This window comes from Vulpes vulpes, chromosome 9 (assembly GCF_048418805.1).
Source record: "Vulpes vulpes isolate BD-2025 chromosome 9, VulVul3, whole genome shotgun sequence".
Classification (NCBI taxonomy): domain Eukaryota; kingdom Metazoa; phylum Chordata; class Mammalia; order Carnivora; family Canidae; genus Vulpes; species Vulpes vulpes.
The window spans coordinates 49,727,542-49,743,937 of record NC_132788.1 but is presented as its reverse complement, the minus strand read 5'-3'; the positions used below and the strand labels follow the sequence as shown (position 1 = coordinate 49,743,937).

The window sequence follows — 16,396 nt, the reverse complement described above, 5'->3', positions numbered from 1 at the left end:
TCACACAATATTTTAAAAATTGTCTTTTGTGGTTTATGTTTTTCAGAATAAACAGAGAGAGTCCAGGTTTTCTCAAACTTAGAGCTACTGACATTTGGTCCAAACAATTCTTTGCTGTAGGAGAGTATCCTGTTCACTGTAGGATATTTAGCAGCAGCCCCAACCTCTACCCAGTAGATGACTTTGAGACACCAGTCCTGATGATCTCAAATGTTTCCATTCTTTGCCAAATGTTCCTTCACAGGGAGGTGGCAAATATGCTTCTGGTTGTAAAAGTACTGTTTAAGGCTTAAAAAATTATATAAATGTTATAAATTTCAAATGCATGATTGTAGAAGTATAGCTGAGAAAAGTTGAATGACGGTGTATTAGGAAAGAAGTGGTAGATGGAGGTGGAAAGACATCATTTTTTCTCCCCACTACTATGCCCACCCCACTGAGATCTAGAAGCACCTCTGGCACAATCCTACTGAAGCTCTGCTCACTTCTCTGGGTAAGGCTTCTAGAGTGATCTGGTCCTGAGGTGAAACTCAGAAGGCCACAGGCTGACCAGTGGGGATTAGGCCAAATCATATTTCTCCTTATATAGGAAGAAACTAAGATACCTAAAGTTATTGAATCAATCAATAAATATTCAAGTTATTTAAGAATGTATTGATAATAATCAACAGACTATATTTAAAAACACATTGAGAGGAGGGATGACTGCAGGATATAGAATGACTATTTTTCACAATAAATAATAAATATACTAAAGAATTAGAAATTGAGACTTAATGGCATTAATACCTTACTTGGAGTTATTGAGTTTACAATTAAGACTACTAAAATAGAAATAGTCAAAGAAGCTTTCTCTAGAAAAGAAAAAATGTGACTTTTCTTTGTAGCTTTATGTTTGTGTTTATATATACATTACTTTGTTTATAATTTGAAATATTTCTTAAACAATGGTTTTATTTACCTTTGAATTTGTCTCAGTATCTACCCTACCTAAATGAACTTTGGGATCATCAGTTTGTACAGCGAAGGGAGTTCTAATTGCAATGAAAAGGGAAATTTTAGTCAATCTATAGGAATTTTTACTTTCCAAAACAACTTGGCCAAATTTTTCTGATATTGGGTGCTGAATGAATACTTTTTAAACACTGCAATTCAATTTTTTTAATAAATTAATTTTTTATTGGTGTTCAATTTACCAACATACAGAATAACACCCAGTGCTCATCCCATCAAGTGCCCCCCTCAGTGCCCGTCACCCATTCACCCCCACCCCCCGCCCTCCTCCCCTTCCACCACCCCTAGTTCGTTTCCCAGAGTTAGGAGTCTTTTTTTTTTTTTTTTTTTTTTTTTGAGTTAGGAGTCTTTATGTTCTGTCTCCCTTTCTGATATTTCCCACACATTTCTTCTCCCTTCCCTTCTATTCCCTTTCACTATTATTTATATTCCCCAAATGAATGAGAGCATACACTGTTTGTCCTTCTCCGATTGACTTACTTCACTCAGCATAATACCCTCCAGTTCCATCCACGTCGAAGCAAATGGTGGGTATTTGTCGTTTCTAATGGCTGAGGAATATTCCATTGTATACATAGACCACAGCTTCTTTATCCATTCATCTTTCGATGGACAGATGGACACCGAGGCTCCTTCCACAGTTTGGCTATTCTGGACATTGCTGCTAGAAACATCGGGGTGCAGGTGTCCCGGCGTTTCGTTGCATCTGAATCTTTGGGGTAAATCCCCAACAGTGCAATTGCTGGGTCGTAGGGCAGGTCTATTTTTAACTCTTTGAGGAACCTCCACACAGTTTTCCAGAGTGGCTGCACCAGTTCACATTCCCACCAACAGTGTAAGAGGGTTCCCTTTCTCCGCATCCTCTCCAACATTTGTGGTTTCCTGCCTTGTTAATTTCCCCCATTCTCACTGGTGTGAGGTGGGATCTCATTGTGGTTTTGATTTGTATTTCCCTGATGGCAAGTGATGCGGAGCATTTTCTCATGTGCTTGTTGGTCATGTCTATGTCTTCCCCTGCCAGATTTCTCTTCATGTCTTTTGCCCATTTCATGATTGGATTGTTTGTTTCTTTGCTGTTGAGTTGAATAAGTTCTTTATAGATCTTGGAAACAAGCCTTTTATCTGATATGTCATTTGCAAATATCTTCTCCCATTCTGTAGGTTGTCTTTTAGTTTTGTTGACTGTATCCTTTCCTGTGCAAAAGCTTCTTATCTTGATGAAGTCCCAATAGTTCATTTTTGCTTTTGTTTCTTTTGCCTTCGTGGATGTATCTTGCAAGAAGTTACTGTGGCCAAGTTCAAAAAGGGTGTTGCCTGTGTTCTCCTCTAGGATTTTGATGGAATCTTGTCTCACATTTAGATCTTTCATCCATTTTGAGTTTATCTTTGTGTCTGGTGTAAGAGAGTGGTCTAGTTTCATTCTTCTGCATGTGGATGTCCAATTTTCCCAGCACCATTTATTGAAGAGACTTTCTTCCAATGGATAGTCTTTCCTCCTTTATCAAATATTAGTTGACCATAAAGTTCAGGGTCCACTTCTGGGTTCTCTATTCTGTTCCATTGATCTATGTGTCTGTTTTTGTGCCAGTACCACACTGTCTTGATGACCACAGCTTTGTAGTACAACCTGAAATCTGGCATTGTGAGGCCCCCAGCTATGGTTTTCTTTTTTAAAATTCCCCTGGCTATTCGGGGTCTTTTCTGATTCCACAAAAATCTTAAAATGATTTGTTCTAACTCTCTGAAGAAAGTCCATGGTATTTTGATAGGGATTGCATTAAATTGTAAATTGCCCTGGGTAACATTGACATTTTCACAATATTAATTCTGCCAATCCATGAGCATGAATATTTTTCCATCTCTTTGTGTCTTCCTCAATTTCTTTCAGAAGTGTTCTGTAGTTTTTAGGGTATAGATCCTTTACTGCAATTCAATTTCTTGCCTGTTAATGTGAGACTCCTTTTTCAGTCGCTTAGCCTGGCTTGATGTCCTGCCACCCTTTCTCTAGATGTCAGTGAGATAATCAAAACTCAGGCACTTAAGAAGTCTTCGCAAACCACTAACACTCAGCCCTCAAATTAGGGGTCAGCAATTTAACTCAGAGTAGACAGCATCTGAGAGCTCACCTAAGGGGATATAGCAATAATCCCTCGGCAGCTATTCCCTAATCTTTGCTGGCAGGGGCTTTAAAGACAGCTCAGAGAGTTCATTATGCAAATGGAATTGTCTGGATCTACTGACAGTGAGGCTGAACTGGACAGACCCTGGGCATAAATATCCACTGGGTATATTCTCCCACCGGCAAGGACACACATTCTTAGATCTGGATATAGTATCCTGCAATTAATAAAGGGCAAGAAAGTTCATCTTGAAGATGAGTCACAGATAACTTAGAAACTTGGACAGAATCAAAAAGCAGTGAATCTTCTTTATTATATCTAGTCTTTAATGAATGCCAGAACCTTTCTGAAGCTCTGAAATACTATTCTTTGTAAAATGTACCCATACAACCATAGTACACAAATACATATACTCATTAAACACTCATTTCAAATATAGACATATATTTGTACACATATTTGAATTTGTATATGTGCATATGTATGTGTGGTCTAAGTATGTATGAGGGGTGTGGAGAAAGAGAGACAGAAAGAACACAGTGTCCAGTAGCTGTGAGATATGGGGCAAGTTACTTATAGATGTAAGTTTTCCTCCTTATACAATGAAACTAATAAAAATATCATCCTGAAAGGATTTGGTCATGTTTTTGTGGGGCTCACATTAGATGATTTATGTGTAATATTAAGAGTATTTCAAAAAAAACTATTAAGATTATTTCTTAGATTTTCTAAAAAATGTTTTAGTGGATTCATTTGTAAATTCCTTTACTTTGCGCACTACTTTGAGATACTTGAAATGTGACTTGGTTAAGAAATCTGCAATTACTCTACAAGTTCTCAGAATGTATTTTTTTGGTGTGAACAGAAGCACATTCAGTTGGGATCTACCACCCTTAAAGCTATGCATCATCATTACCGTATGCCCAGTCCCTCTGGTTCACAGCCTCATGTCATGGTCAGGAGTGGTTACTAAAGACCTTACTTGTGCCGAGAAAGACTCCAAAAGACTCTATGTAAGACTGTCTCGTATCATTCCATTCTTCATGTTACCTTAACCTGAAAGATAAAGATTAGGATATAAATTAAGTGCCAATTAAAATGAGATAATGAAGGCAGCCCCGATGGCGCAGCGGTTTAGCGCCGCCTGCAGCCGGGGGTGTGATCCTGGAGACCCGGGATGGAGTCCCACATCCGGCTGTGATAATGAGGGGGTGCTTGGATGGCTCAGTGGTTGAGCCTCTCCTTTGTTTCAGGTCATGATCCCAGGGTCCTGGGATCAAGTTTGGCATCAGTCTCCCTGCAGGGAGCCTGCTTCTCCCTCTGCCTATGTCTCTGCCTCTCTCTGTTGTGTCTTCATGGGTAAATAAATAACACCTTTTTAAAAAATGAGATAATGTTGGTGTTTGTTAATTCAAATTGGCAAATAAATATTCACCATAAAAATGCATATTTACTTTATAATACTAATTGGTGACACAATGAAACTTGGGGCCTACATTGTTGGTGCCAGTATAAACTAATCAACATACCTGAAATGGGATGTCAGTTACTGAAAGACTTATACATGTTCATCCACTTAGATAGTGCAGTGACATTTTTAGGAATCTAGCTTAGAGAAATAAATTATGTACAAGAAAGTCGTGTATCGATAGTCACAATATTGTTTTAAATTTTCAATGTAAATGCCTATAATTGTAAAAAAAAAAAGGCTAAATAAATAAATTATAATATGTCCATAAATATAATGGATAATGAAATACATATATATACATATAAATATATATATGTGATGTGGGAAAGTTTTATTGTATAATTTAAGCAAAATAAAAGGATATAGCAATATTAACTCTCATATTCCCTCAACACACACACACACAAATATAGGAAGAAAAGAATCTGCTTTAAATATTAGCAATAGATTAATGGCTACTTTTGTTTTCTAATGATTACTCTTCTTTTTTCCATGTGTTATACAATGAGCATATATGACTTTTATAATGAGAAAACCACCATTATTTAATAAAATAGACATTTAAAACTTAATGTATTTCTGTAGTATTTTGTTTTTCTGTTTGCTCATTTCCAACATGAAATATCCCTTTAAGCAGAGTGAAATGGGAAATGTTTGCTTTGAGCCAAGAATGCACAAATTAAAGTAAGTGAAAGCATGCAGTTTTCAAAAGCTATTGACATTATTTCAGAAATTCATCCATCTTATTCTTTTAGCCAGTTTTTGTAGGGTTGTTTTTTTTTTTTTTTTTTTTTTTTTGGTGGGGGGTGAGAAGATTCAGAAATTAAATGACCTTTTCTAACTAACCACACACAGATGTAGTCACAGGTAATGATGGTATTATGTAAGCTCAGTATGTGCAGTAAACCTTAAAATGTGTATTCTACCAACTAGCAATTTTCCCAATCAGCTTTTATTTTGCAGTGCCACCGTCCTGTAAAGCCCTAATCATGGAGGTGGCTCTGGAGAAAGAGCTATGTTCTCTTTGAACTCAGTGGGTAATGAATGTGTAAGGACTAAATGTGCTTTTTCCTCTCTGTAGCACAGTGTGCCTTCCTGGCTTTGCAGTCGTTTTCTCCAATTCAATACAAATTCTTGTAATTTCTCCCAGAAATAAATGCTATTAAATGCCCTACTTCTCTTTCATATGTCAGAAACTTTCCACCCTGCCATCAGCTTTATTTTTGTCACAATTAAAAATCTACATCATCAGCCAGAGACACACAGACCCCAAGTAGCCGAAGTTGTCAGCTAGGAATAAGTACAATTTCCCATGGGAAGTACATAATTAATAATGACAGGCAGTGTAATGGGCATCACTGTCCTTTGTCTCTCCTGCTATACCTGGCTGGTTTTGTTAGGTCTAAATAAATGGCTCACAAGTTATCACATACTCACACAAAGATAGAAAAAAACCCTAATCAAAACCAGTACTATGATCACTTCCTAAATTTTAATCCTATCTGATTTATGATGGCTTTATTCAAATTCCATATATAGAAGCAGAAAACAGGCTTTGCTGGTAAAAAAAAAAAAAAAAAAAAAAAACTATCGCTTGGCTGACCTCTATTTCAGACTAAGAATTGCACAATTGCTGGAGGCCATTCAAAATGCCTTGGGATTTTATTTATTTATTTATTTATTTATTTATTTATTTATTTATTTATTTTAGATAGTGTGAATCACTCGAGTTAGGTGTTAATGGAATTAATATGTACAGAGAGTCAAAGAAGAGAAAATTGAGAAATTAATCTTAAATTTGAAATAATTATTTTTATAGTTATTCTAAAATGCTTGTTCATCTTTAAAAACAAATACAGCATGGCATGTCCCACTTGGGAAAGATCACACAGGAAAACATATGCACATGCAAGCTGAGGTCTACAATCACTGAGGTGATTGATCTATCTAGGATAATGTCAACCAATGTATAGTAGATTTAGGAGCAATAATCTGATTGGGAAGTACAAAATCCTACCCAATAAAATCTAGTCCTAAAATACTATGTTGTCCACACTGCTCATTTCAGAGGACATTAAAATGAATGAATGAAAGAAGTCATTTTTTAATCACTTGAATAGACTCATATGCGTTGTCTAACTCTATTACACATAAGAAAGCCAAGACATAGAGAAGTCAATGACTTAAGTGGTCTCACAGAGATAAAAAATGGCAGCACTCAGCCTCAAAACCAGGCAATCCAACTCCAGAAGCCATTTTCCTAGTCACTACAGCTCAGCACCTCTTTCGCACGGTCTGATTACTTACCCATTGCTTTAGGGAGCCCAGCAGTTCCTCTGAGGTGTTCACAGTGGACTTCTGTGATTCTGCCTTGGAATATCTGCCTTGATCTGTTTAATAGAATGGAGTTCTATGTGAAATTGCATTTAAAAAGAGAAGAGCATACAACATATTTCACAAAAAAGTACTACATTTGAGGAGTCCCAATCCCCTCAGGGTCTTATAGTACTTCAGAGTCAATGCTGAAGACATTAATTTGCACCACAGATAGCTGTTAAGATGTACTATTAAATAAAGACTTTTGGCTGATGCTAGGAGAGTGGTGGGAATGGGGAGTAGTGGAAGAATCCAAGATGCCTTTTTATGATGTGTTCTTTGTCCTTATGATTGTTTTTGTAACTTTTTATAGTGGGATGACTGATATTTAAGGTCAGGCAAACTGAGGGAAGTTGGAAGACAGTTATATTTACTGGTTCTGAAGCCAAATGTCAAGCACAAGGTATTGGGCCTGTGCTATGTCTCCCAGTTGAAGCTGACATGAATTTCTATGAAGAGAAAACAAGGCGAGACACTGTATACTATATCCTTTTAGGTCTGCTCTTTGAATTTAATTTAGTTTTCACCCCTTGAGGTCTTTCAGGGTTTGGCATACCTCCCAGAGTTTACTTTTTGACTATATGGAGAACTTTCTTAATCTATAGCTTATATGCATTCAAAGAAAAGGTTTTTTTTTTTTTTAAGATTTCATTTATTTATTCATGAGAAACAGAGAGAAAGAGAGAGAGAGAGAGAGAGAGAGAGAGAGAGAGGCAGAGACACAGGCAGAGAGAGAAGCAGACTCCAAGCAGGGAGCCCGATGTGGGACTCCATCCCGGGACTCCAGGATCACGCCCCCGGCCAAAGGCAGGTGCTAAACCCCTGAGCCACCCAGGGATTCCCCAAAGAAAAGGTATTTAATTTTTGTGACATACACTGAAATATTTAGGTAATTCTAGCTCTAGACACTAGTCAGGTTTCCCAGTAAGGTTTTACTTAATATACTATATTCTTTATCTAATGACCACAACTGAAGGAGGGGCATTTATTTTGTCTTCATAAATGCTGAGTTGGGAAAAAAAAATAAAAATAAATGCTGAGTTGGGCATACTATAGATCTGTTCAATTGACTGTACAGAGAATAACTGTTAATTTTGCTCAGATATTTTTTAAAAAGCTAATTTCAAAATAGCCCATTTTGTAAATGCCTATCAACAGAACTGTAAGCTCACATTTTCACGGGTCCTTTGTTCCCTATCCTAGAGTTTTGCAAATAAAGCATGCTTTAATATATAACAGAAAACTAAATTATTTCTTTCATTTCATTAATATTTCTCTTAATATGCCTAATTTACTTCTAAAGGATGGGTTTCAGTTAATTTTTATTCCTATTGTGCCAACAGCACACAAGGATCTTGAATCAGTGCTATTTTGTCCAGGTTTATATTTCTGAAGGTGTACTAGTCAAGGGAATGAGGCCAATTCTTGACAATATTCCACCATGTCAGATGATTAAAATAAAGTGTCCTATGACTGCAGATAATGACACTTGATAAATCACAAGCATGAAGAATCAAAATAATGTGCAGTCAAAATATGTTTTATAGCCAAGAATGAAAGGTTACCCCAGAAAAGTATGAACTCAATATTGTGTTTGCCGAATCTGTATAGCAATAACTTGGGAAATAGCACAAACAAAGATAATGCAGGGCAGTTGCTCTCAGGGCATACTGATGAAATGTTGAAAAGGAAGATAAGGCATCTGATTTAATTCAAAGTACCAATATCTTTATCAGGTACAGAGGGGAAGGATTCCATGAAGCAGCTACATAAATACATAAGCTTTAAACAAAGCACAACTGTAGCGAAAGTTAAAGCATAAAGATGTGTGTAGCTCTTCCTTTCATATTATTTACTGACTTCAGTGAATACAACTTGCCAATGGCAAAGAAAGATCATGCCAGTCACATGTTTCTTAAGCTGAACAACTTTTAAAAATCTTAAAATACAGTGATTACAATAATCGTCTGATTAGCACTTTTGTTAACAGTATTCTTAGCCTGCATAGCTTATTATGGCAAATGTTACAATTAGAATTGCATTAAAATAATAGCTACCGATTTGTCAGAACTCTGTAATGATGCTCAAACTACTGGAAGAGATAACAGCCCTATTGGCTCTTGACCAAGATGGATCACAATACATGCTGATAACCTGATTCAACATTCTTGATTTTTTTTTCCTGCATTATTCATTCAAATGCTCAGACAGAGCAAGAAGTCAGCTCTCTGGCCTTGCTGACAAACAAAGTCTTAATCCCAAGCAAATTTTCCAGATAACCAATGTATGGTTTTTAAAGTCCTGATACTTGTCTGTTTTGAAATGATATTCACCTTTATTGAAATCTTTCTAAGATACATTCCATATTTCTATTACTTTTGTTTATTATCATATTATCCCACAATACAGAGAGACCTGTAGAAAGTACTTATTTGGGGTAAAATAAAACACTTTCAGCCAGATTTTGAAGGCTTTAGTGTAGTATAGCCAAAATAGTTGATAATAGTGATAACTTTGAATCATCAAGAAAACATTAAATTAACTTACATGCTACCTTGTTAGGAGTCATAATATATGCAATGCTCATTAAAAAGACAAATGCGCTAATTAGTCTTTCATATTTGTTTCTTTCTTCTGTCTTTCCCTGCTGGCAGATATTCAGTAATCACTGCACAGTGTTGACAGAGTACCAGTACCTAATAACACCTCCCACCATTTCTTACCTTTACCTTCTATCCTTCTATGAGATACAAAATAAGATAATTGAAATGATATAATCATCAGTTGGCACAAACCATAGAACAAGTAACTGCTTCCACTCTTCAGAGATCTTTTTGTTACTTCTGGGATTTTAGGAATGTTCCAAGAGGCTGAGGTGAGAGGAGCAGCAGTTCAAATCACAATTATTAATTCAGGTAATTATATGACAATATAATTTTAAGATTTTAAATTTTAAATGTTAAAAGTATATATTATGTTTCCACTTCAGATAGGGTGCTATTTCCATAATTGATGAGGCACAATACAACCCAATAAGGATGTATGCTTGGAAATACATCTAAAAATATTTATTCTTAGAAACAGAAATAGATTGGCATGATGGTAAGTGAGTTTAAGTGTCAGGATGAAAATCAAAACATTCTTAAGGGGCTAAGTACTTGGGTAGGCAGATCCACTGTTCCAGGTCTCTTCCGTAGGTAAGAGCTAAGAATCCTCTTGAGAAATGAAAAAGAAGCACCAAATTGCAAAATAAACTATACCATGATTCTCAAAACAGATGACCTACACCCAAACATACCATACCATGCTACAAAACTAACCTCAGAAGTTTTAACAGCTGCTCTTTGAGATTCATATTTTACAAAACCAGAGATAAATCCTGAATGGACTCCTACATTACTGAGATAAGACCAATCACTACCTTTCCCTCCTCTCTGCCTTCCCCTCCTCTGCAACTCACCTGGTTCGGAGCTTCCAGACTTACATCACACTTATCAATTTCCACTCTATAAAGACATTATGACTAATCCCATCCCCAAAACCTAGGCATGCCCCTCTCTTCATTCCCTTTTTGATATGTACTAAGACTTCATCAAGATGCTGTTCTTCATCATAAAGTTACGTAAACTAAGGTTTCTATGATTCACAGCCTGCTCTGGTAGCTTCTAGAGCTTTTGACCCTTCATTCACCTATGTGTTTATTTAACTCCGTTGCATGAAATAAAGACTGGGATATAATTATTGGGTTTGGCCAGATGGGGTTCATGAATGACATTAATGAGTGGTTTCATTGGAGAAGTGGGAAAATGGTGTAATTTTAATGGGCTCAAGAGAGAATGGTTGGCAAGGGAGTGGAGAGAGTAATTATAAACTATTTCAAGAAATTCTGCTATAAAATAAAGCAGAAAAATAGGACAGAAGCTTGAGAGGATGTGATTTACAACACATTAGTATGAAAACAGGAACACTTCAAAAAAAAAAAAGAGAAAACAGTGCAGAGGAGTACGGAAGAATTTCAGGAGCAAAGTCCTTGGGAAGTTGAGAGAAACACTGTCAAATGCCCAAGCTGAGGAGCTGATCTTCCAGAGCAGTGTTAATTGTTGCTAGAATGTATGATTGCAAATACAGATAGACTACTTTGATTGCAAAATGAGAAGATTTGCTTCCAATATTTTTTTCTGGTTTGTCAGATAGAAAAATCTGAAAGTGAGAACAGGAAAAATAGAGGACCAGTAACTAGATACAGATGATCCAGTGGAAACACTGAGGTCCACAGTTAAAAGTTTAGGTTCAGGGCAGCCCGGTGGCTCAGCGGTTTAGCGCTGCCTTCAGCCTGGGGCGTGATCCTGGGGACCAGGGATCGAGTCCCACATCGGGCTCCCTGCATGGAGCCTGCTTCTCCCTCTGCCTCTCTCCCTCTCTCTCTCTCTCTCTCATGAATAAATAAATAAATAAAATCTTTAAAAAAAAGTTTAGGTTCAATGTTTCCTCTCTCTCACTCAGTAGCTGAATGACCACTTCACCTTTCTAAGCTGTGATTTCTCTCTGTATGAAATAGAAATAATATTAATGTCTTTCCTAGCCATTCTATCAGCATAGTATACTATTCTTCCTCCTTTTGATATTTCACATATTCTTCAGTAGTACTTACCTCCTGGTCTTCTAGTTGTGTATCGGCACATCTAACTCCCAAGACCCTAAATTCTTTGAGAAGTGAGTGTTATACCATTTTTTTCCCTTGAATCTGAGAACTAGCATATGAGGTCATAGTCAGTGTCTATGATTGACCAATAATAGCTAAACTTATATAACAGTTGCTATCTGTCAGGTACTCTTTGAAACACTTTTTTATGTATTAATGCTTGATTCAAGCCTTAAAACAAGCCTATTAATTAGGAACTTTTAGTATCTTCATTTTAGAAATGAGAAGACTAATGCACAGAGAGTAGCAGAGCTGGGATTAGAATTGAGGGATCCACTCCAAAGGTTGAACTCTTAAACTCAACACCATACTGCTTCTTTAAAAAAAAACTCAATTAATTTATGTGTTCTGGATGAAGAAACTCATGCTGTATGACTTTAGACCTTTGTGATAAAATATGAGTGGGTCTAGTGTAGCCTTCTGTATGAATAACATTTAAATATTGCTTTGTCAAATCACTCAAATAGTGCACAGAAGAACAAAGTACACAGAAGTACAAAGAAAAAATACACAGGAGTACAGTTTGTTGTAATTACGTAGCTGTGGTTTATGATACAAGCAATATGCATACTTTAGCCATATCCTAAATATTCTTGGTGGCTGAGAAGCAAGAATTTATAATAACTGGTACAATTTACTGATATATCGCTATGTGGCAGTCACTGAGCTAAGTGCTTAACATATATTATCCCATTTAATTTTCACAACGCCCCTATTGTGTTGCTTTGTTTCCCATTTTAGAATAAGGATGCCTGGCAGAGTGTGAACGTAGGTGTACTAAGTCCAAACCCTAGGCACCTCATGTCTTTGTTCTCTTGTGTAGCGGCAGATGATCAGATGTTGGCATAGCAGGAAAGGAAAGTCAAAAGTGTTAAGGGAAGTCAAAGAGACAGAGTAAATCTATAGTGCTCCAAGGGCCTCATCATTCAGGACACTCTTTGTGACCCAGATTCTTATGAAAAAAACAAAAATAACAATAGTTCCTATCTCATCAGGTTGTTATGGAACAAAAATGAGTTGATACAGCTCAAGTTCAAAATAAACATGAGATGCTACTGTTACTGATCTCATGTATTAGGAGGTTTATGTACATTGTTGTTATTGTGATTATTGTTACTGAGTATATGAATATTACAGTTCTTGGGAACTTCATATAGGAAAAAGAAAAGGTAGAAAGGAAGTGACTAGATGCATTTCTTCCAAATCACCAGCACATAAAGAACCTAAATCTAATCATCCTTCTCGATGCTATTGAAACATACAAATAAATCAGGTATTAAGAATTGGGAGTCAGGCAGCCCCGGTGGCCCAGCAATTTAGTGTCACCTTCAGCCCGGGGTGTGATCCTGGAGACCCTGGATCGAGTCCCATGTCAGGCTCCCTGCAAGGAGCCTGCTTCTCCCTCTGTCTCTCCCTCTCCCTCTCTCTCTGTGTCACGAATAAATAAATAAAATCTTTAAAAAGAAAAGAATTGGAGTATTCATGTTGAAGAACAAGTCTTTATTTATTAGTATACTTATTTTTAAATAGGTTTTTCACTGGCAATTACATTCATACTTATCTATCTATGTCTTTGAGCTTTGCAGAATATCCAAGGGATAAAGGAGAATATTAAATCCTATAGCTTGCCTTATTTTACAAGGATATATTATATTGTCATGTTACAGGCATTTTTATTCTCATGTTTCATCTATAAAGTATTTTTTATGTTTACTGGGTGTAGAATATTCTCTAAAAACTTCATTAATACATGGCAGTTTAAGGTTTGTGCCAATACTTGCAAGAAAATGCAAGGCAAGTTGTAAAACTGGACATAAAATGTATTTAACTGCAGGAAGTCAATGTTTCTTTTTGACCATCTAGCCAATCATCCACATTGCCGAATAAGTACTCTGGCTGTAATCCAGAGAAATTTTGTAGGCGGACTTTGTCATACTTTGAGCATGCCACTTATTCTCTTCTCTGTACTGTTTTAACTGATTTGCCATTAATATTTAATTTTTAAAAAGAAAGCAGAGAAAATGATTATATTTTTGACTGTACAATTGAAGACAGGCAAAACTTCAAAATATTTAAGGGGTTGGGAAGCTCTTCTCTTCTTCCTAGTCACTCAGGAACCTTGGCTGATGGAGGCTGCAACCTGATCCATGCTTCCAGGATACCCATGGCAGGTCCCTTGAAGAATTGTGCACAGGCACTCAGAAGTGTAGCATGACACTTCTGTTCACATTTCATTAGTGAAAACAATCTTAAAAGGAAGTGAGAAAGTACAAACTTCCCATATTTCTCCCCCTGCATCAGAAGAAGCAGAATATTTGTGAGTGTCTCTAATGACTACAATATTGGGTTTATAACTGGCCTCCAAGCTACAAAGCTGGCACTCTGCCCAATCTGGACTTCCACATGCCTTTCCATGATGTTCCTGGCTCTAGAAAATTAAGGGAAAGATGACAATCTGTGGCTTTACCCCCCAAACATTGTTTTGTAAAAATCTTAGAACAGTATTCATTTATTTATATAGCTAACATGTTTGGGGCAGTGTTTTTAAAACTGAGGATTCATCAGTGAAAAAGACTGAATCCTTGTCTTGCAATCTTGGAACCTGTCTGGGAGGACACACATTTAATAAAGATTTACCAGGAAGAATCAAATACTATAGAAGAGAGCCTGGCCTGCTGGCTATCACTGCTGCTCTCAGTAAATGTGTTCCAACAGTACTCTAATTTCCATTTACTCCTAAGCAGCAGTGAGAGGGAATACTCTTTTAACATTTTTATATTAAATCTATAGTTCAGAAGATTGTGAATGAAAACATGAGGGTGTCCCCATGCACAAATTATTCACTTTTTTCTTATTTTCTGCTACTTAGCCAGTTTTCGAGTAGGCACTGTTTTTGGTATAACTCTTCTAGATAAGAGGAGTGTTACTCTGGGTTGAAATCATTTCTATTTATTTAGGCTTTGTCTATGGAGAACAAAATCCGATGTGAAGATTATCTACTTTGTTTGATGTAAATATGCAATGGAGTTCATTTGAGTACTAGGACAGAATATATATAATAACCGAGAAATCTCTTGAATTTGTGCTGGATGTCCACGCTACCAGTGATTCATTCAATTCATTGCAAAGAACATGTTTCCAAAAAAGAGACAAAGCAAGCACTCTGAAGACGTTTTTCAGTCATTGCCTGGCTAATTTGCCTTCTCAGTTAATGTGCTATTTATAGTGAGGTGAAATTATTCAGTGTTGGTGGTCTGCATTCCAAACCAGTCTTCTCTCTGGCTTAGAAATTACTCAGTCTGTTTTGATTCAGTGCTTTTCTCCCCATGTCATCCACATGTGGCATGTAGGGTAATATTCTAAGCCTGAAAAAAGAAAAAAACAAAAAACCAGCTACAGACAAGAAGCCTGGCAGAGGCTTTTAGACTCTCATTAGGCACCTGTCAGGACCAAGGCTGGGCTCCTCCTCCTTGCTCCAGGGACTATCAAGCTGCACTCACAGGGTCTGATCTGCCACTTTGCATTTCTCTTCACCTTCTTAGGCCTTCAACTCTCTGACCAAGAGATGAAGAAGAAGAAAAGAAAAAGAAGAAGAAAAGAAGAAGAAGAAGAAGAAGAAGAAGAAGAAGAAGAAGAAGAAGAAAAGAAGAAGAAGAAGAAGAAGAAGAAGAAGAAGAAGAAGAAGAAGAAGAAGAAAAAGAAGAAAGAAAGAAAGAAAGAAAGAAAGAAAGAAAGAAAGAAAGAAAGAATCTTTGAAAAACAGATAAAAACAGATTATCATTTGCACCCAGAGACATTGAATAAAAATTGACAAAATAACGCTTCTACCATTGCCTACAAGTTTATAAACCAGACCATGACAACCCTTCAGGCAGTGTCACTACTGAATGTATCAGGTGACCTTGGCACAATGCCCGCTCCTGCATTTTAAATGAGTTTTAAATGTGGTAGGAGTATAATAAGAAGGCAGCAGTGAATAAAAACTGAGAAGTAACACCCTCGCTACTAATCCAACTTATTCTACTTAGTTGGACATTTAATAATTCACTTACCAGATAATTGAAGAAAATACTAGGTACTGGGTGTTCAGTGAATATGCTTGACCTTGTACAACACAAGTCTGAACTGTGTGGGTTCACTTATATGCAGATTTTTTCAATAAATTCTGTTTAGTACTATAAATGTATTTTCTTCTTTATGATTTTCTTAATAACATTTTCTTTTCTCTATCTCACTGTATTATAAAATATAGCATATAGTACATATGCAAAAGATGTCAATTGGCTGTTTATGTTATCAGTAAGGCTTCTAGTCATCAGAGGGCTATTAGTAGCTAAGCTTTTGGAGAGTCAAAAGTTGTACACAGAGGTTTGGCAGCAGGTATCATCGTCCCTAACCCTTGTGTTGTTCAAGGGTCCTCTGTATATTTTAGTCTTGTCCTTCAATTTCTCATCAGTAAATTATCCTACCAACTCTATTCACATTACCAGTGTGATGTTTTTGCAGTATATTAACAAATCACAGAAAATAGAAAGAGATTTTTTTTCTCTACTGAGACTCCAGAAAAGGAAAATTGGTTTACTTGTCTACTTAAAGCTTTCTTAGAAACAGAGAAATGGACTGGATAATTATCCTGTGTAACTGCTTGTGGGTTATCCTATGATTTCTTTTTTAAATATACCTTTTATTTTGAGATACTTGTGGATTCACACA

At 36.5% G+C, this 16,396-nt stretch overlaps 1 non-coding gene across 1 annotated transcript; it reads right to left on the bottom strand.

The window, feature by feature from the left end:
* Positions 1-437: 437 nt before the first annotated feature.
* LOC112918724 (small nucleolar RNA SNORA52) lies at positions 438-572 on the bottom strand. The gene has a single exon (XR_003234756.1). It is a non-coding gene; the product is annotated as a small nucleolar RNA SNORA52 (small nucleolar RNA).
* Positions 573-16,396: the final 15,824 nt, after the last annotated feature.